The sequence below is a fragment of the Pituophis catenifer genome, unplaced genomic scaffold, assembly GCF_029215685.1.
Source record: "Pituophis catenifer annectens isolate HBS135680 unplaced genomic scaffold, rPitCat1.0.hap2 SCAF_1, whole genome shotgun sequence".
Lineage (NCBI taxonomy): Eukaryota > Metazoa > Chordata > Lepidosauria > Squamata > Colubridae > Pituophis > Pituophis catenifer.
Genome location: NW_027256881.1, coordinates 16,928,966 through 16,950,104, shown reverse-complemented (window position 1 = coordinate 16,950,104; position 21,139 = coordinate 16,928,966). Strand labels below are relative to the sequence as shown.

Sequence of the window (21,139 nt, the reverse complement as noted above, 5' to 3'; positions counted from 1 at the left end):
ATGTATGGGATAAGGCAACTCCTGTTCAATTTTTTTTTTTTTTTTTAGAAAAGTCAAACATGATAATCTGATTTTGGAGGATCGTTCGGATTTTAGAAACAGCGACAGCTTTCAAACCAAAGGTAGCTTATAACAATTACATATCCACCAACTAAATTTAAAGTCTTTGAAATGATCATGAGTTAAAAGTCTGAACAAAGAGTTGTGATTTTACTATCTTTCCATGTCCTGGGAAAGCTGCATTAGTTCCCAGGAGGCTTTCAAGTGCAATTGAAGGACTTGATCTTCATTTACAAGTGTTTCTCCACATTGGCAATTTAAGAGCAATCTAAGAAGAGCCTGGTGGCACAGCAGACTAATAGCCTGTTATTAACATTCAGCTGCCTGCAATTACTGCAGGTTCGAATCTCCCCAGGCTCAAGGTTGACTCAGCCTTCCATCTTTTCTAAGGTAGGTAAATTGAGGACCCAGTTTGTGGGAGCAATAAGCTGACTTTGTATAAATATACAGAAGTATGAAGGCTATTGCTTAACGCATTGTAAGCCGCCCTGAGTCTCCGGAGAAGGGCGGCATATAAATCAAATAAAAAAAAAAAAAAAGATCTATGGACGTCAACTCTGAGACTTCCCCAGCCATGCTAAGGTTGAGTATCACTCATGGCACAGGGTAATCATGCTCTGATCGCTTCTATATAACAGCGTCATCTGGTAAGACCAGGAGACCTATTTTACCTTCTGTTGTGGTGCCTGCTTTGTGCAACCGCACAATCCCTAAATTTCAGAGAGCCTGAAACTTGTTGGCCTTCCACAAAACCTTTGAATCCTGTTTTTTTTCCCTTGATCACTGGGACAGGGTGCTAAAACCATCTGTCGGCAACAACTGGAAACTGAATTGTTGTGACTTGGCCTCAGTTATACTATGTTTTAAAGGCTGGTTTCTTTTTTGTGCTGCTAGTTTTTCTTTTTAAATTTTCATCCTAGAGCCTTGATGGCGAACCTATGGCACACGTGCAGTGGTGGGTTGCCCCCGGTTCGGACTGGTTCGCAAAAACCGGTAGTAAAGCCAGCGGGAGGCCCCACTCACTGCCCCCGATGTCGTCATCGGCGATCTGCGCATGCAAACCAATAGTAAAGGTAAGTAGGATTCAGTTGTGGGTTCCTCCCGGTTCGGTCCGGTTCGGCCGAGCTGGTAGCGGTGACGATATGACGTCAACGAACCGGTTCTCCCCCCCCCGCCCTCCCACCCCCCCACCCCCCCATGTTATTCTTACTTTTTATTTGGCCCTAGAGTCTTCTTGGTGAGTTGGGCTATGCAAAATGATTAAAATAAACAATACATCTATCCCCAGTTCTCAGACTGCCAATTCTGGGAGAGTGAGGTTTACAAGTCATAAGATTCCTATCGGTGGGATTGATATCACTCAGATTCAAAGGTGAAGGCAAACTTGTTTTCAGTGCATCACCAACTTTCCCCGCAGGAAAGGGAAATGAGGCATATCATCTTTAGCGTACATCCTCCAAAGAGTACAGCTTAGTTCGCTTGCTTGAATAAGGTATCAGAAGGCCCTTATTTTACGATCGCATTAGAAATGTAGGATGCAGGCTTCTCCCATTAGCAAGTTAATTTTAAAAAATCTGTATCTGGGATTTCAGACATCTGAAGTTTTCTTCTGTGACTCAAAACATGCATGAGCAGCACAAAGACTTTTTGATCCTCTCCTCCCATATGTGAACAGATAAGTGAGAAAAAACCTGTTAATTATGTAAGCGTGCATCTTTCATTTGTCGTTAAGCAGGTATGGATTGATACTATCTCTACAGAAGCCATAGTGGTGCAGTGGTTAGAATGCAGTTGCTGTTGTTAGTTGTGAAGTCATGTCCGACCCATCGCAACCCCATGGACAACGTTCCTCCAGGCCTTCCTGTCCTCTTCCATCCTCTGGAGTCCTTTTAAGCTCACGCCTACTGCTTCAGTGACTCCATCCAGCCACCTCATTCTCTGCCGTCCCCTTCTTTTGCACTCAATCTTTCCCAGCATTAGGCTCTTCTCCAGTGAGTCCTTCCTTCTCATTAGGTGGCCAAAGTATTTGAGTTTCTTCTTCAGGATCTGGCCTTCTAAAGAGCAGTCAGGGTTGATCTCCTCTAGGGCTGACCGGTTTGATCGCCTTGCATTCCAAGGGACTCGCAGGAGTCTTCTCCAGCACAGAAGTATTGAATGCAGTATTGCAGAACATAGAATGCAGTATTGCAGACTAATTCTGCTGACTGCCAGGGATTCGAATCTCACCAGGCTCAGGGTTGACTCAGCCTTCCATCCTTCTGAGGTCGGTAAAATGAAGACCCAAATTGTTTGGAGCAATATGCTGATTCTGTAAACCAGGGGTGTCAAACTCAAGGCCTGCAGCCTGGATTTGGCCCGCGGGGTTCTTAAATCTGGCCTGCGGGGCCAGCCTGGAAGTATCAAAGGACTGACTTGTGGTACCTCTGCTGGCAAAATGGGCTGCGTGCGCCCCCCCCCATGGCCCCTTTTGGCCAGCAGGGTGCTGCAGGACACATCCGTCCCATCTTCTCCTCACTCCAGAGGTGGGTTTCAGCAGGTTCTGACCAGTTCTGGAGAACTGGTAGCAGAAATTTTGAGTAGTTCAGAGAACCGGTAGTAAAAATTCTGACTGGCCCCATCCCCATCCATTCTCTATTTCCCAAGTCCCAGCAGATCAGGAGGAAATGGGGATTTTGCAGTAACCTTCCCCTGAATTCGGGAAGGAATGGAGATTTTACAGTATCCTTCCCCTGGAGTGGGGTGGGAATGGAGATTTTACAGTATCCTTCTCCTGCCACGCCCACCAAGCCATGCCATGCCCACCAAGCCACACCCATAGAACCGGTAGTAAAAATTTTTGAAACCCACCACTGCGCTCACTCCGCAGTCCCCCCTCCTCCCGGCCCACGAACTATAATGCTGATTCGGCCCTCTAAGAAATCCAGTTTGACCTCCCTGCTGTAAACTCAGAAAATAAGTCTAACTGCTATTACTATTGCTATTGCTATTACTATGCATGGAATTCCAGCAACATTCAGAATTACCAAGAATAAGACTTGGTTTGCACAATGTGAGAAATCAAAGTATGGTTTGTTTTGATTTTGTATATTGTGTAACTCCAGCTATTATCATCTAGCTATTATTGAGGGCCAGTTTGGTCTAGTGGTTAAAGCACTAGAAGGCAGGAGACTGTGAGTCAAAGTCCCGCCTTAGCCACGGAAGCCAGCTGGGCGATTTTGGGCCAGTCATTCTCTGTCAGCCCAACCCACCTCACAAAGTTGTTGTTGAGGGGAAAATAGGAGGAGATAGGTGCGTGGAATGTAATCACTGCCTTGAATTATTTGTAAAAATAATGAAAGTGGGATACAAAATAAATAAATAAATAGCTGGTGAACTAGGATTCATGGCTTAGTGTGTTGTTTAAAGAAATCTTTTTGTGTGATCAGGCCTATTGTAGGACTAATAGTACCCATGAATATCCTTAAAGAGGTATGTGAAAGTGCATTGTGATACAAATTCTGCCCCTTGTATATTTCTATGTAGACTGTGACTATGTAGACTGTGGAATGCACTACCAGACTCTGTGGTCTCATCCCAAAACCCCCAAAACTTTAACCTAAAACCGTCTACTGTTGACCTCACCTCATTCCTAAGAGGTCTGTAAGGGGCGTGTATAAGAGCACCAGCGTGCCTACTGTCCCTGTCCTAATGTATTTAGTTTAATTGTATTCATTTTATGTATTCAATTCATGCTTATACTTATATATATTATCTGATATGTAGTCGACAAAATAAATAAAAAAACTCAGGGCGGCTTACAAAGCATTAAGCAATAGCCTTCATACTTTTGTATATACCTGCTTAATAGGGGTTTTTGGCCCCCTCGAGCGGTGTTCTATTTTATACAAAGTCAGCTTATTGCCCCCACAAACCGGGTCCTCATTTTACCTACCTCAAAAGGATGGAAGCTGAGTCAACCTTGAGCCTGGTGAGAATTGAACTCGCAGTAATTGCAGGCAGCTGGCAGCTAAGTACTATGTCAATTGCATATAAACAAAATTTGTATAAAATGTTCTATAGATGGCATTTTGCACCAACAAGACTGGCAAACATGTATAAGGATAGATCTGCTAAATGTTGGAACTGCAATCAAATATTACCATATGTGGCAAACATGTCCAAAAGCCAAAAAAATACTGGACGAAAATATATACTTGGTTGGAAAAAATGATGAAACAGCATATATACATGAAACCAGAAATATTTTTACTGGGCATTCTACCAGAAAAATATGACAAAGGAACTATATACTTGATTTTACATGTATTAACTGCAGCTAGAATTGTATATGCTCAACAATGGAAGTGTGATGAGACCCCGACGGATGAGAGTGTAATTAAGAAAATAATAGAATGTGCAGAAATGGATAGACTAATGCTTACTATTAAGGACAAAGAAGAAACCGAATACTTTTTGACATGGGACTTATTTTACCAATGGTTAGACAATAAAAACAGAAGTTAGGAATGCAGGGACATAAAAAGAATAATGTTAAAATGGAAATTTGAAAAAACAGACAAACTAAATATTATTGTTATTCTAGTATTAATGTTATTGTGATGAATGCTATTGTAAACATTTTGATTACGATTGCCTAAAAACAATTGTAACCACACAGCAACACACTGCTTGATTGAAATGGAATTTTTATATGTTATTCAAATAAAGTAAATAAAACATGAAAAAAAAAGGCAATAGTTGAAGTTCCATAGCATAGCCACAAACTACCCTAATTCCATTGGGACCAATTGAACACAATTGTGATAGTAGAGAAAAAAGTTACATTTATGGAGCAGTGAAACTGGTTTAACTACAATCCAAACTTCTCTCCTCGTAAGCGCAAAATACTAAATCTCTCTATTTTTGGAAGGGTCTTTTTGAAGAAGGAATTGTTGACTTATCATTGGATATGTAGCCAGTATCTATAGCAACTCTTCTGACTATAGATCTTTTTTTGCTAGCAATATTTTGAGTATTTATGTTTACCAGTTACAGGGAGCAAGGAAGGAGGGACAAATAAATTTATTATGTCACTGCTGTTACTATTTAAGTAACCAAACCAATGTGGGTGTCTAATTAATTGATACTATGTATAATTATAATGCGAGCTCAAAACCTGGGTTGACACAAGGGACAAATAACTTGAGCTCTTGTCATCCATTACTATGGCAAGGTAATGAATGAGTACTGAAATATGGTATCTTAGGAGCAACCTATCTTATTATCATGTCTACAGACATGTGAGCTCTTTAAAAGTATTAGAATTAATTTGAAATCATCCTTCCTGTTTCTCTCAGAGGTTAATGAGTTGCTTTTGAATGTGACTTTGGGAAGCTAACAACAGTGAAAAATACTATATTGGAACAATATTACAATAAATACATATTGGTAATAGAGATTAAAAAACTCCCACAATCGTCAGCACAACCCCCCCGTAAGTAATAAATATGTGAGGTAATCTCCTGTACTTTTGGTTTTGAAGGGTAAAGGGTATGGAGGTGGGCCAAGTCTAAGGTTCAATATAACTTATCTGATTCTGCCTCAGAATGAGGCAAGAACTTTGCCATTACAGTTAGCAAACTTCAGTTAACAGCTTAATTTTATGTATGATCCAGTCTATAGTAGTTTGATCAACAAACCATGGGGAATGTGAATTTTGAACCCAACCAACCTATTATTATTCATTAGATTGTTAGGATTAAGGTTGGCAGTTCAGAGTTGCAATTGCAAGATGGATTTGCCACATAAATTGAATGAATGAATAAATAAAGGCTAGATGGCTTGATATCCTGTTACACTGTAGATTTGCTCCTGAAGAGTCCATACAGCAATTCCTAGCTTAAATTTATTCTCTACTTACTCTGTCTGAACCACCTTTTGAGTTACCTAAATTAATGGCTGTCACATTCTATGATAATGAATTCGTACCGATCCAAAAATATGGTATGGAATTCATTATCACAAACAAATAACAACACCACATTAATGACAAGATTTATTTATATTCCACCTTTATTATTTTGGGGGAAATAACGTAAGGTGATGAACATATCTAATATTCCATCCTCTTCCTATTTTCCCCACAACAACCATCCTGTAAAATGGGTTGGGCTGAGAGAATGCCTGGCCCCAAAATCACCCAGCTGGCTTTCCTGCCTAAGGTAGGACTAGGGCCCATGGTCTCCTGCTTTCTTAGGCTCTCCTGCTTAAGGTCGGACTAGGGCCCATGGTCTTCTGCTTTCTAGGCCAGCACCTTAACCACTACACATCAAACTTTTAATTTCCAGGAAAATTAATAATTAAGTTCAAGGGAATTAATAATTATTGTATTTTTTGGAGTATAAGACGCACCTTTTTACCCCCCAAAAGAGGGTGAAAATCTGTGTTCGTCTTATAGTCTGAATGTAGCCCCACCCAGCCTCTGAAACGGAGGTTTCAGAGGCTGGAAAAAGCCTCTGAAACCTCCGTTTGAGAGGCTGGAAAAAAAGCCAGGTGCAGAGCTCACAACCAACGAACCTGTTGCTAAAATTCACCTCTGAGAACAGCTTATTGGCGGGTATTCCGGGAGGCTGATCCACCCCCAATCAGCTTTTTTCTTATTTTCCTCCCCAAAAACTAAGGTGCGTCTTATACTCCGAAAAATACGGTAGTGCTCAGGCATCAAAACTTATCATGCTAAATTACCCTCCCCCCCCGACACTTGTCTCGCGGCGGCAGCACCAATACCTATGTGCAGCAGGAGCCCACGTGGCTGCCGGCTCACTTCTGCTTGCTTGCGGCCACAATGGAGCAGGAGGCTGAGTGATATATTGGTGCCGTGGCCACAAGGTGAGGCAGGTGTCTGGGTGTGGATGGCCTGGGTGCGGGGGCCCTGAGATAACCTGGTGAGGGGCATGTGGGAAAGTCCACCTTCCCCTGCCTTGCAGCGGCAGCATTGGTGCACTGCGTGGCCTCCTGCCCCGCCGCGAACAAACAGAAGTGGGCCTCCCATACATGGAAAAAAAACAAGACCCCCCCCAAATAACCCCAATACTTATTTTAGTACCCAAAATAAAATAAGACCTTGTCTTATTTTCGGGGAAACACGGTAGTAGTGATATTTAGGATTATGGAGTAAGAATTCACTCCTGGTGACATAATGAACAAATGTTTGCTCTCTTGACTTCTTTCCATCAGAGCTCTTCCAAGGTCAGTCCTCCAGGTTTTTTTGATCCTGTCCATTCACCTTATTTGTTGTCCTCCCTTTTTTCTTTCCTCTACTTTGCAACGCATAGTTCTTCCTTGTCCATCATCCATTTGTACCACGGGCCCCTCTGTAAGGTAAGTAACTGTTAAAGCATCACAATAATGCTACAAATTACTCTTTGGGTCTTCTATATGAAGCTTTGCCTAAGATCTCCCCTTTGCTTTACTACTAGAAATCTTCCACCTTTGGTTCTAAAGTTATTGTTCATAAAATCATTTAAAAAAAAACAACAAACCTCATTTCTGAAACAGTGACATCAAAAAATTGATTGACTTTTTTTTTAAAAGGCAGGTTGCCATAGCTGATTGCACAATGTTCATTGCTCAAAGAAGAGGTCAGCTTAGTTTATGCTGTGATAGCCTCTGTGAATGTCATCTTTGTAATTATGGAGAGCTCTTTCCTTGGTACAATTCCAGCAGTGCTGCCCTCTCCACCTTGATTCCTCCACCCCTTTGAACACTTGACATGTGGCACAGGTGAACTCAACAGGCTTAAGTCTTATAATAAATAGGAAGCTCAGGGGTGAAGTTGGGATTCAACTGGATTTTCACCGAGTGTCTCCTTGTTTGCGGACTGGGGAATAGTACCTGAAAAATATATTCACCCAGTGTTGCTTTCACTGTGAATTTGGCCATCCTGCATCACTCAAGACTGCAAAAGAAAGAGCAATTAATTGGGTTTGGCTGAAATAATTTTTGCAACTTCTGAGCAGGTTAGTAGCATAACAGCTGTCTTAATTTGCATTCTATAGCTTTGCTTCTCTTGCCTAAGCGGGGTAATTTGAATAGAACTGTTCTGGATTTCTGGGGGGGGGGGTGTCTTTTTTTTTTCTTGGGGCCTTGAGGATGCTTCCAGATGGGCTACTTCTTGTATTATCATGCAAAAGACTTGGCAACATAGTCAGTTTATACATAACATATAGCAGGGGTCTCCAAACTTGGCAACTTTAAGACCTGTGGACTTCAAGTCCCAGAATTCCTGCTGTCTGAGGAATTCTGGGAGTTGAAGTCCACAAGTCTTAAAATTGCCAAGTTTGGAGACCCCTGACATATAGACTATCCAACTAAATGGGGATAACAAATGGAAGAGGTCCACATTCTTCAGATAACTCCATGACAAAAAGCCATATGGACTTATATTGTCCAAACTTCCATCTATTGTTACAAAACTAGTTCCTTTTTTTTTTTTGGTAAAGTTCTGAATCCACTGAATTTGCAATACTCCAATTTCAACTTGACATTTATTATATGTTATCCACATTTGTTTCTGTAATGCTTTTATGATTTTGGTAATTCCGAACTGCTGAGTTTAGCCTCTGTAAAAACTTCATTCCATGGTTTAAAACCTGAGCGTTTCACAGACTGCTAAAGCTCAAGGCAGAATGGATTAATGCAAACTCTAATAATAAAAGTCAAGCAACACAGTGGGGAAAAATGGAGCTAATATTACATATAAAGAAGACCAAACTAATAAAAGCAGTACAACAATTCATCTTAGAATTGACAATGAAGGTATCAGAGTGGCAGATAGCACCTGCCTTTTAGGATAAATGATCAAACTTAAGGAACAAGCAGTCAAAAAAAAATGCCATAACTAGGCCCTGGAAAATTCAGATGTTCAGATGTATGTTTACCTCCAAAGATTAAAATCATATAAGCCATGGTTTTCCCTGTAACACTCTATGGAGGTGAAAGTTGGAACTGGAAGAAATGGGATAGAAAGAGTATTGACAACTTTGGTGTTAAAGATGATTCCTGGGAATACTGTGGACAGCCAAGAAAACAAACAAATGGATCATCAAATAAATCAATCCAGGGTTCTCACTTGAGATATAGAGACTATGCTGCCTTTTGCTATGCCATACAAAATAAACTTGAGACAAAAATTATCAGGCTCAAATTATCTTACTTCGGACACATTATGGAAAGACCTGTTACTGGAAAAGTGAAAGGAAACTTTTCATTTGTGGGCAAGTCTATGTCTCACCTAGTTGTTTCAGGCCTGGTGATCCATGAAGAAGACCTCCTAAATCTGGGCAGATGTGTTAGAATATTTTTTGCCCATCACCACCTCCTCCCTTCTGGAGAAGTAGAGAGAGTGAAACTGGAAAGAGACAGAGGCTGTAATACTAGAGATAAATGTAAAGAAGAATAAAGTCAACCCTCTTCAAAAAAAAGTGAAAAAAGAAAAGAATGATTGTAGTTCAATGAGTAATGAGCTGTAGGGAAAGGTGGTGTCATAGTGTTCTCAGCCAGAAAGGGAATAGCTCAAGGATTGCAATTTTCAGGAAACTTTACTGCACATTTTGAGGCAAAATATGATAGACAGCCAGCTTGGGGTAATGGTTAAGGCATTAGGCTAGAAACCTGGAGACTTTATGAGTTCTAGTCTTATTTTAGGCACAAAGCCAGATGGCTGACCTTAATTCTAGGAAGTAGATAACAGAATAAATAACAGAATAAGAGTTGGAAGGGATCTTGCAAGTCATCTAGTTTAGTCCAACCTCCTGCCCAAGCGGAGACCCTCCACCATTTCTGACAGATGGCAGTCCAATCTCCAGTGATGAAGCTCCCACAACTTCTGAAGGCAAGCTGTTCCATTGGTCGATTGTTCTGACAGAAAATTTCTCTTTATTTCTGAAAACTTTCTAAAAAACCCTGATCTGTCCAGGCAGTGACCAGGAATCAACACAGATGTAAAAGTATAAATAATAGAGTGGGTTTTTTTCATTGTTGGGAGCATTTTTCTTTTGAGATGTGGTGACTTGAGTAACTTGCTTTAATTAGAAAAATTCAGGGATGTGCGGATAGCTTGCCAATAAGTACTGTATGGTGTTTTGTTGTGCTGGAGTTCATGTATCTCTGAATAGCATTTGATGAAAATCAGAGAATGTTTTCTCAAAGGTTTTAGGCTGGCCAATATTAGACTCAAAATCTTGGATTAGATACCATTCAATTAAATTTCATGGAACTCATAAACTTGTTTAAGCTCTTGACTAAGGAGTTGTATTTTGCTCCCAGGATTTAGAGCCAATAATCCTGATGACAATAGACATGAAACCTTTTTCTTTTTTTTTTCTTCCTGTTTACAGGGTTGAGGAATTCAGTGATATAATTTTAATAACCGCAAGAGGAAAAAACCCCAAACATGTATATATATCCATTGTAACATTATGCCCCTGAGCGCAGCAAACATTAATTATGAAATAAGGAAATCATATATGTGTAAAATGCATTCTGCAAATATTCTCCACACTTTTTTAAACAAACAAGAAAGGAATATTTATGTAATTGGCTAGGTCCAGCATTTCTTAAAGGATCCTTGCCTCTCTCATGAACTGCTTTTCTGCATCCTGCTAGCAGATAGGATGAATTGTTATTTCAAGTTTTTATTATTGAAGCATCAAATTCTTAAAGCCAGAGGAATCTTCTTTAGAATAATAAATCAGTCCCATCAAGGATCAACACTGCCTGGGGCAGGATTAGTAAGTAATAATAGGACATAAACTAGGAATTCTAAATCACTATGACCAGATTAACTCATCATTAAGACAAAAGTAAATACATAAAATTGCATTTTAGTATAATCAGTGGCATTAAAGCTACACATCTGGGCTGCAAATTTCTAGCAAGGAAATACATAATGCTCTAATATTTTGTTGTCATCTAGTAGTTCCTCAGATTTTGGCAGCTTGTACAGGTAATCCTTGATTTACAACAGTTCATTTAGTGATTGTTCAAAGTTTCATTGGCACTGAAAAAAAGTGACTTTGAACATTTTCACCCTTAGAACCACTGTGGCACCCCCATGGTCATGTGATCAAAATTCTGACACTTGGCAAAAGTCTCATATTTATGACAGTTCTATCAGAGGTGGGATTCACTTACCTTCCCTACTGGTTCGCAAATGTGAGTGTGTGCGCATGCACGCTGGCTTAGCTCGCACGTGCCTCAGCGCATGCCCACGGCTTTCTGTGCATGCGCAGTAGTCGCGCATTACGTCCGGGTGGGCGGGCGGAGCCTCCTGCATTCGCCGCTACCAGTTCGTGCGACCTGGAGAGAACCGGCTGAATCCCACCAGTGAGATTCACCACTGAGTTCTATAAACTGGGGCCATGTGATCATCTTTTGCAACCTTCTGATAAACAAAGTCAATTGGGGAAGCCAGATTAATTTAAGAACCATTTTACTAATTTAACTGAATTGATTCACTTAATAACTGTGGCAAGAAATGTTGTAAAATGGGGCAAATTCACTTAACAACTGTCTCACTTAGAAACATAAATTTTGGGCTCAATTATGGTCATAAGTTGAGGACTACTTGTAGGTGGTGGTTTTAGGGAAGCACTTTCGCTGGAATCGTTATTAATGCTAGGTGGTCCAAATATTTTCATTTGGATCTTTTTTAAATGTTATTTTTAATTGGAAAAAAAATCTAATGAAGTAAAAGTCATAAAAATAAAGAAAAATAGAAAATAGTGAAAAAAAAAGAAAAAAGGAAAAAAGGAGAAAACGATAAAGGATAAGGAAATTGCTTCCAATCTTTTAACAAGTTATAAATGTGCTTATTTTACCCTAAGGCTACCTCATAATGTCCTTCTTTCCATAAACCATCCTTTCTAATTTTCTAACCCATACATCATCAATTCATTTTTCTACCCTTTTCAGCAAAAAATCCATAAGGAGTTTCCAGTAACTGCTAAATGTAGTTGTTGAACTTTCTCTAGTCACACAAATTAATTTTGCTATCTCTGCTAGTTCTGTCATCTTCATCAACCATTCCTCTATTGTTGGTGTTTCAGTGTTTTCCCATTCTTAGACACATAATCTCCCAGCAGTAATCATATATAATACACACACACATATATGTAATCATCATCCAAGGTTCTTTTCTAATTGGCTGTCCATTAATCCCAACAAGAAAAGTTCTGGTTTCAACGGAACGTTGAATTTTAGAGTCATTCAGCCCTTCATAGAGCTGCCATATTGCAGTTTTGCAACAGCCAACAAACGGAGGAAATCCACAGCTTTCTTATCCCAGCCTGAAGATAACCTTAAGTTACCATTTCCCAACCCTGAATCCCTCCACCTGTATTTTGGTGTCCTCCCACAGCCAAGCAACTCTGGGTCCAATCTAAAAACAATGTTTTCCCTAAGATGTACTTGGCAAGTACCATTGTACTAAGGTCACAGTCCCCAGAATCTTGTGGCACCTTAAAGACTCACAAATGTAAAGATCTTGAGACCATTTTTTGAATGGATTCTGTTACCAAACCATATGTTAACTAAATTCATGAATGCAAGAACTATTGCCTTATTCTTTTATCACTTCCTCACGCAGCCCTTTTAACAGTTGTTGAACTCCTTTGTCAAAACTAAATCCATCTCATAGATTTCATTCAATATACTGTAATCTAGGATGCTTATATTTATAACAAGATAATTAATATTAGGTTTCATAAGGGATATCCAATCTGATTCCATGTGATTTACACACTGAACCATAAACTAACCGGACTGAGCTCATACACCCGGTATTACAAACCAGGAAAACAAACAGACTTAATAATAATTCATAATCGTGTTTATACTTACCCTGTTTTCCCCAAAATAAGCCATCCCCTGGTTAATAAGCCCAATCGGGCTTTTGAGCGCATGGCAATAAGGCCAAGTGCTTATTTCAGGGTTCAAAAAAATATAAGACAGGTTCTTATTCTTGGGGAAACACGGTATATCTGTTATCTTATACATGCTTGACAAAATAAATAAATTTTTAAAAAAGCGTATTGTGAGAATGCAGCTGAGCTTTTTCCTGATTGATTAAGTATCTTCTGGGAAGACAATCTCTGTTCCTGGCCCACTGAACTGAGGCTTTCTTTCGGAAAGAGGTGAAACAGCTCAACTGAATAGAAATCCTAGTTTAATCCAAGGTTTCTCTTTGAAGTCCACACAAATAAGTTGCTCTAAAGGTTGAGCAACGCTGATGTAAGCCAACCCTGCCTTGGACCTTTAACATACGCGTCTTCCATTCAGCTAGAAGCCGGGAAGGCCGTACCATTCTTCGCAGGCGTGGGGAGGCTACTGAAAGGCAGTGGGAAGATTCGTCTTCCCGGGAACGGATGCAGATGGAACCGCTGGGTTGGATCAGGGGCGCAGGATATATTTAAAAAGTCACCCTTCGGGAGAGGGAGGAGTTTGCCCGGGATACGTTCTTAGCCCTTCCCCCCCACGTAGCTGAGTGGTAGAGTCCATTCCCCACCCCTTCTTTCTGTCTGGGCTTTCGGGAGGAGAGCTGCTGCTCCTGCTGTCGCCGCTGCAATTGGCCATCGTTTTCCTTCCACTTGGGACCTTCGGTGGGTGAGTGAGTTTGGGGGCGATAGAGCGCAGGCTGGGGATCCCCAAATGTCGAAGGGAAGAACTGGGGCTGGGGTCCTCTCTTGGGTTCCTCTGGCTTGCTTTAAACGGAGGGCAATGTAGAGGCCAAATTTCTGGGTTCTTGCTTGCTTCAGAAGAGGAAGGAACCGGTTAGGAGTAGGAAGTAGGGACAAGTTGAGAATCTTAGATCCTAAGATAACGAGAGATTGCAAAAAAAGGGAAAAAAAGGCAAACTGGCATTGTGTGGTATTCCAGGTTCTGGGCCTAGGAAATACTGAGGTTTCCCATTCGAAAAAGGTTCAGTTCCTGCCTTTTCAGCCAGGCGATTGCTTGTCAGCCTTGGATGGATTGTTTAAAAAGTTTTTAAAAAATAAAATAAAATTGTAGAATTTTAAAGAGCAGATGCTAGGTGGCTATAAAAAGAGAGCATCCTGTTTCCTTGGGAAAGAGTGGATGGGGTCCATGCTGGTTCCTTGGCATGATAGGTTTTTTTTAAAAAAAGAAAAGAAAATGAAATCAATGTCTTTTATCCATAATATTGGCATAAACATCTCTTTTTGGACACTGTCGTTTTTCTTCCTTTCAAAAGTTTTGTGTTTCAGAATGAACTCTGAATGCCTGCCAGCCAGGCTGAGACCTTATCATTTTTCAGGTGGAATTAGAACTTCCTTTCAAGAGGGATGTACTCGGTTGAGAAACTCCAAATTGTGAAATTGTGGCAGGAATTTTAGTGCCTTGTAAATCAGTTTCTGTTGAGCTTTTTAAATGCAGCAGAATCATGCTTAGTTTGAGAAGACGCTCTTCTGTTGACTTGCTAATGAAGGCTGGCAGGAAGTGTTGGGTTTTGTTTAGCAAGGAAAGGAATTAGAATCAGGATACTGGAGGTGGCCCTTGGATATAATATACATTGATAGTTGAATTGTCATAGGTTCTGGACTTCTGATGCCTCTTGAGGAAGCCTAAAGTATGTGAGCCAAGGATGCCTTACAGTGGTAATTTTTAACAGAATCTTCTTAGAAATTAATATGTACCAAGTGCTCTGTTTTAATTAATGTCAGATACCTGAAAGAGATACGTTTTTCAGAAATTAAAGACTAACCCTGTGATACATTAGGGATATAGACTGAACTGAATTCCATGTTGTGATTTGGAGGAAAAAATGAATTGGAAGGTGGGAAGATGGGTGTGCACACCTAGCTCCAGTTGGCATGTTCTTAAATGTGTCTTAAAAAGAATTGCTGTGTTTTCCAAGATCCCTTTTTGTCTACAAATCTCAATCTTTGCACATCTATAAGATATACTGGTCTGATTCAGAGTGTGGATGCACTACTATCTGACATTCGTAATCCCATATATACCCTTTTTTCCATGTTCTGACCCTCCTTGGCCTTTTTAAAATATTATTTGGGTTCAAAGAGATTTTGGGTTTTCCTTGGGTGGGAATAGTCTTCATGTGTAATTTAGAATCTCTTTCCATTTGTTCTTCCTCCCCCCAATATACCTGGTCTCCAGTTTGGTTCAATCTGGTTCTCTCTCTCACTCATGCAATGTTAAAAAAATTGATATATAAATAATAGATATGATTGTCAGCCCTAGGACATAGATCTGATCAAGAAACTGAGTACCCAGGAAGACTAGATATATATTTTATAGGCCATAGTAACAAAATATTGCAAGTCAATGCTTTTCCCCTCCCTCATATGTATGCTCTACTGAGTCAGGGACTAGCCAGCCCCAGTGTTTTCCTAATGCTATCTCCTTTCCCAGGCTTTAATCACCAGGTTAATGCATACTTCTGTTTTTGTTTCTGTAATGGCTTCTGAATATTTCCTTCAACCCCTTCTCCATGGTTTTCTTCAACTGTAGACTCATTTTTCTGGATTAATGTCACCCACTGAATAATGCTCACTTCAAAATAGTTTTGGTCTTATTCTTTTTCTCCAAAGTATGTGTTTGGGCTTTTATATATACTAGTCTTTGTGACAGGTGGAAAATTATAATGGCCCTTTATGATACTTGGCAGCAGTTTTCCTTGTTATGTAATACATGACTTTAAAATGTTTTTAAGTGCGCCACAGAACAAAAGACAACCTCAACTATACACTTAGAGATTAGCTCCTTATTATGGTATTGGTATTGCTTAGAGATAGAGTAGTGCCTCCTACTGGCTTTGGGGCATTATTGGTTGTGTTAAACTAGAAACCATTCCCTTATAATAGTTTTTCTTGTCATGATGGCAAAGCTGGCCTGCTCATTTAGAACTGAGAAGGCAAAAAAGTAATTCAGAAATTCTTGATGGAGATTTGAAATTTATAGCAATAATTCAGAGGGGTTGGACTGGATGAACTTTAAGGCATCTTCTCTAACTTCTGTGAAGTTTTGACCAACAGGTTTAATCATGACAATAAAATTGCTAAACATCGCTAAAATGAATAAATATATTCACTTCTCTGTCTCTATTGAGATTTCTGTGTAGAATACTTACGATTTCCTTTAGTTCAGATACATAAAACGTATTCCTGACCTTACATTAAAAATATCCCTGTCTTTTTGCCCTAGTGGTCCCTCTTAGGACTTTTCCTAAAGAGTGGATCCCACATGTTTGAACTGTGACCACACTTGAATCAAATACACTTTTATTGATACGGGCATTATTGTAACTTTTTTAGGCCAAATAGTACCCCTTCTCTGTTTGCAATCCAAATTGGCTTCTGTCCCAGAATTTGATGAATTTGTCCCTGGAATGAGGAGTTGAAAGAATCTCTGACATCTGGTTGGTTAGGTATCTTTTTTAAAAAAAAGAAGATAGAAGTACTGTTTGCCTTCTGAAATTGAATAGCACGTTACGTTCTGTCTCTGTCGTTTTCTCCCCTCACTGCCTTCTCTTTTTGGGACAGAAGTTCATTTATGACGTGATGAAGTGAAATTCTGCCACAAGTGCAAGGTGGCAGGATTTCATTAGATTCCGTTGAGAAAGAGCTTGGAGAGATCCAGGAATGATAATGGGGAGGGAGAGAGAATCCTGTCATTGCTAATTCAGACCTTTTCTAGTAGGCCTAGAAGGAATAAAAAGAGTAAAAAGTGCAGGAAAGAAGCAAGAAAACAGTAGAATTAGAAAAGAAAGAAAAAACAATATAGTAAAGAATAAAAAATGTATAAAGTGACTTGTCATCCTCACCCCAAATATAAGCAATTTCAGTGACCAGGTCTTCTTTTAAAATACAACCAAATGATCTCTTCTTCACATATCCTGTGTTCTTATCTATAAACAAATCCATAAAGCCTTGGCATTTCAGTCTTGATGTCAGCAAAAGTTGATGAAAGGTTTCCAAAGAAAACATATCTATTTTAACCTTGATCAAATACTCTAATGTTATATTCCTTCTGCGTCTTAAAAGACCCTGAAGTCTAGAGAATTGGTTCCACTGTCAGATTACCCTTACGGTTAGGATTTTTCTTTAGACGTTCAAGAGTCTCTTTACTTGTAACTTAAATCCATTTTTCTACGTCTTGCATTCTGGAAGGAAAGACAAACCTTTTCCTTTGTGGATTATTTCAGTATTTGAAGAGTGCTGTCATTTCTCTCCTTTGATGGTTTTCCTCAAGGCCCACTTCTCTTCATAAAGTTTGCTTTCTAGTGCCTTGATCATCTTTGCTCTGGTCTCTGAACATGCTATGATTTTTCTGAATTCTTCCTCAAATGTGTCCAGAATTTGACCCAGTACTTGACCAAAGCATGCATATATATTTATATATATGTCTGTCTGTCTGTCTGCATGTCTGTCTGTCTGCATGTCTGTCTGTCTGTCTATCTATCTATCTATCTATCTATCTATCTATCTATCTATCTAAATAAATAAATAAATAAATAAATAAATAAATAAATAAATTTATATGCTACCTCACTCTTAGCAATTCTGGGCAGTTGGAAATTTACCCCTCCCTTAATGCAACTTATAGTTGTATTTGTCTTCTTTTAAGTCACCATGTTTCTAACTCATACTCTCTTATTTTGCAGGAACTAACAACAAGTCAGGTATCTCCCATTGAATACACGCAGGTTTTCTTTTGTTTCTTGTGTTAACGACTTTGCATTTGTTCTTGTTTCACTTTATTTGATCACTGTCAGCCCATTTCTCTAGTGAATTGAGACTACTTTGAATTTTGCCTCTCTAAGGTGTTGCCACCCAATTTTGTACTGTTTACAAATTTGATAAACATTATCTCATAATTCAATCTTTAATGAAAGTAGTGAAGGATAGAAGACTCAAGACTGATTCTTGTAACCTTCCAGTTAATACCTTCTCCAATCTAATGAAAATACATTGGTATGGTGGGCACCAAGTATGATTTTTGAGCCAGCTTTGTGTCAATTTAATGTCATGCTATCCTGTTCACCATTAATTAGCTTCAGAGGGAGATAGACATTGCAGCTTTTTTTATAAGTTCTTTGGCAAAAGTACTTATAAAATAATAAATTTTGGCCATCTCAGAGAGGGGAATGAATATTCTATCAAGTCTCTCCAAAGATCAAAGATCTAAAAATAGAAGATGAAATTATGGTTTAATTCAATGTCAACAGTCTTAGCATTCATAGATCCGGAATTAGCCACGTGTCCATAGCACATTATGCAACACACAAGACTTAGCCAAATACAGGTAATCCTCCACTTACAACCACAATTGAGCCTAACATTTCTGTTGTTAAGTGAGACATTTGTTAAGTGAGCTTTGCCTCATTTTACAACCTTTCTTGCCACAGTTGAGTGAATCACTGCAGTTGAGAAGTTAGTAACCCAGTTGTTAAGGGAACCTGACTTCCCCCTTGATTTTGCTTGTCAGAAGGTCGCAAAAGGTGATCACATGACCTTGGGACACAGCAATGGTCATAAATACGAACCAGTTGCTAAGCATCTGAATTTTGATCACGTGACCATGGGGATGTAAAGGTCATAACTGTGAAAAACGGTCATAAATCAAATTGTTCTGTTCCATTGTAACTTTGTTCAAAGTCACTAAACGAACTGTTGTAAGTCGAGGACTACATGTACACAAAGATTGAAATACCCAGAATCATGGACCTCATGAACCCTGCCTCACTAGTTATTTTCAATCTACCAGCAAATCAGAAGAACACCCATGGTGGGCTCACTACTCTCTGGTTTCACAGCAGAGTTTTAATGCAGCATTTAGAAATTATAACATCACCACATATACAACCAAAAGTATGGATCTAGTATGTAGATGACACCATCATAATAATAAACACCTAGACATGATACATGCAATGATCCGCATCTTTAAAGGAATATAATTCACAAGGATGGAAGAAAACAACATATTACCCTTCCTGGCTATCCTCATCAGCAGAGGAAACTGTATATAAATAGGGAGCAAACCAGGGGTGGGTTCTAAATTTGTTTACTACCAGTTCTGTGGGCGTGGCTTATTTTGTGGGCGTGGTTTGATGGTCATGTGACAATTCTTTAGGATTTAGCAGAGGTACTGGTCTACCAGGCTTTTAACTGCTTGCAGAGCTGTACCGGTCTACCCATTTGTTCTTGGAGCGTTCTGGTCTATCCATTTGTTTTTGGAGGCACCGGTCTACCCATTTGTTTTTCGAGCGCACCGGTCTACCCATTTGTGTGGGTACTACCACACTGCTTTTTAACATTGATCAGCTGTAGGGCGGCCCTTTGAAGCCCTGCGGCAAGAGTTTAAACAGTTTTTTTCCTTCTAGCCGATCAGCTGGGACTCTGGAGGCAGCAAATAGATTGGGGGCGGGGCCAAATAAAAAGTAAGAATAATGCGGGGGGGCGGGAGAGCCCAGCTCCCGCACAAAGAGAATCAGTTCGGTGACATCATATCGTCATCGCTACTGGCTCGGCCAAACCGGGAAGAACCCACCACTGGAGCAAACCCCACACTTGTTCCACTGATGATATTACTTAATTGGATAATGAAGTAATTGACCAACTCAGAGCACCAAGGATTCCACTTGATAAAGTCCCTCTCCTGGTAATCTGTGATAGATGACAGTGGCAAAATTTTCCTAGCAAATTTGCCCATTTTTCTCTTTAGAGATGGACAATTTTCATTTGCATGTGCCTGTGAACTGGAAATATTGGCTAGGTTAGCAGGACTGCCAGTTTGCTTAAGTTATTTTATCCCAGACTGATGCAATTGACATCGTGGGACCAACTTCCAGAAAAATGTTCCCAGAATTGCATTTTTAAGGATCAGCTGAAGCTTAGTTTAAATAAGCATGCGAGCAATTGCATATGATGCAACGAACCAGCAAAATTGTCCTCCGTCTTTGTTGCTGACTTTAAAATATCCCCATCACTTTTAGAGTAGTTTGTTTAACACTCTTTGTCTTTAACTGTAAAGCAATTCAAGCATAGGATGGTGACCTAATTGGAGCCACCATTGCAGGGTAAAGTCTTCCCTGCCTCTATTCCTCTTGGAAGTGAAAAAATGATGAAGAGCGAGTGAATAGTTTAATTTGGATGGCATACCAGATTATGTCTACACTAGACAATTCAAGACCAATAGAGAATATCTATCGGTATCACGGGATTGAACCAGGGAGTTCTTGGCGCTTCCCAAGCTTGGTTGTTCTTAGCCATATCAGTTTGAAATTTGAACCAATGGCAATGGATACAGTATGTCATAACATTATTGGCTTGGTTTTGATTTATTTTGGGGGTCATATAAACCTAATGCAGTGATGGCTAACCTTTTCCGGACTGAGTGCCGAAAGTGCACGAGTGTGCTCATGAATGCGTGTGCATGCGCCCAAACCCCCAAAATGCAATGCGTGCGTGGCCCCGCACATATGCCCTGCCCCCACACATGCACTGTGAGGCCCTCTGCATGCACCCCACCCCCATATGTGCGGCTCCTCTCACCCAGCGCATGCGCATGTGGCCTCCCCGCATGCCCCTGTCCCCCGTGAATGCGCGGCAGAGACCAGCTGGCCGACGGGAGGTGCGCGCGCACATGCGCAGCAGAATTGAACTGCGGCGACGACTCACATGCCATCAGAGAGGGCACTACGTGCCACCTCTGACACGTGTGCCATAGGTTCGTCATCACGGACCTAATGCATAATTAGTTATCTTACAAAACTAGCCACTATCTTAAATAATCTGACAGTCTGAATTTCCATGTTCAGGTTAATTCCAAAGTAGTCTGCAAATTACCGATCTTGTTTTTCTGCTGTATTAAGTCATTATTTTTCTCAGGTTTATGGTTAGCTTCCCAAGGTATCATTTTTACAAAAGTGTTGCCTTTTGGAGAAGCTCTGTTTCATGTCTGGGCTGTAATAGATTCTTCCAAGATGGGTTTACATAAGCTTATTTCCCCCCCCCCCTTTCTGGCCCTAAGAAGAAGTTTCCAGCTGATCTAAATTGAAGCT

General features: G+C 40.1%; 1 protein-coding gene across 2 annotated transcripts in view; it reads left to right on the top strand.

Moving 5' to 3' along the window:
• Positions 1-13,626: 13,626 nt before the first annotated feature.
• POR (cytochrome p450 oxidoreductase) overlaps positions 13,627-21,139 on the top strand; it is a 72,511-nt gene continuing 64,998 nt past the window's right edge. Inside the window, exon 1 of one of the 2 annotated variants that reach the window (XM_070932103.1) lies at positions 13,627-13,697. The gene's annotated coding sequence lies outside the window, so the exon portion shown is untranslated. Of the gene's footprint in view, positions 13,702-21,139 lie in introns of both variants that reach the window. The other variant, XM_070932104.1, reaches the window with a different exon arrangement.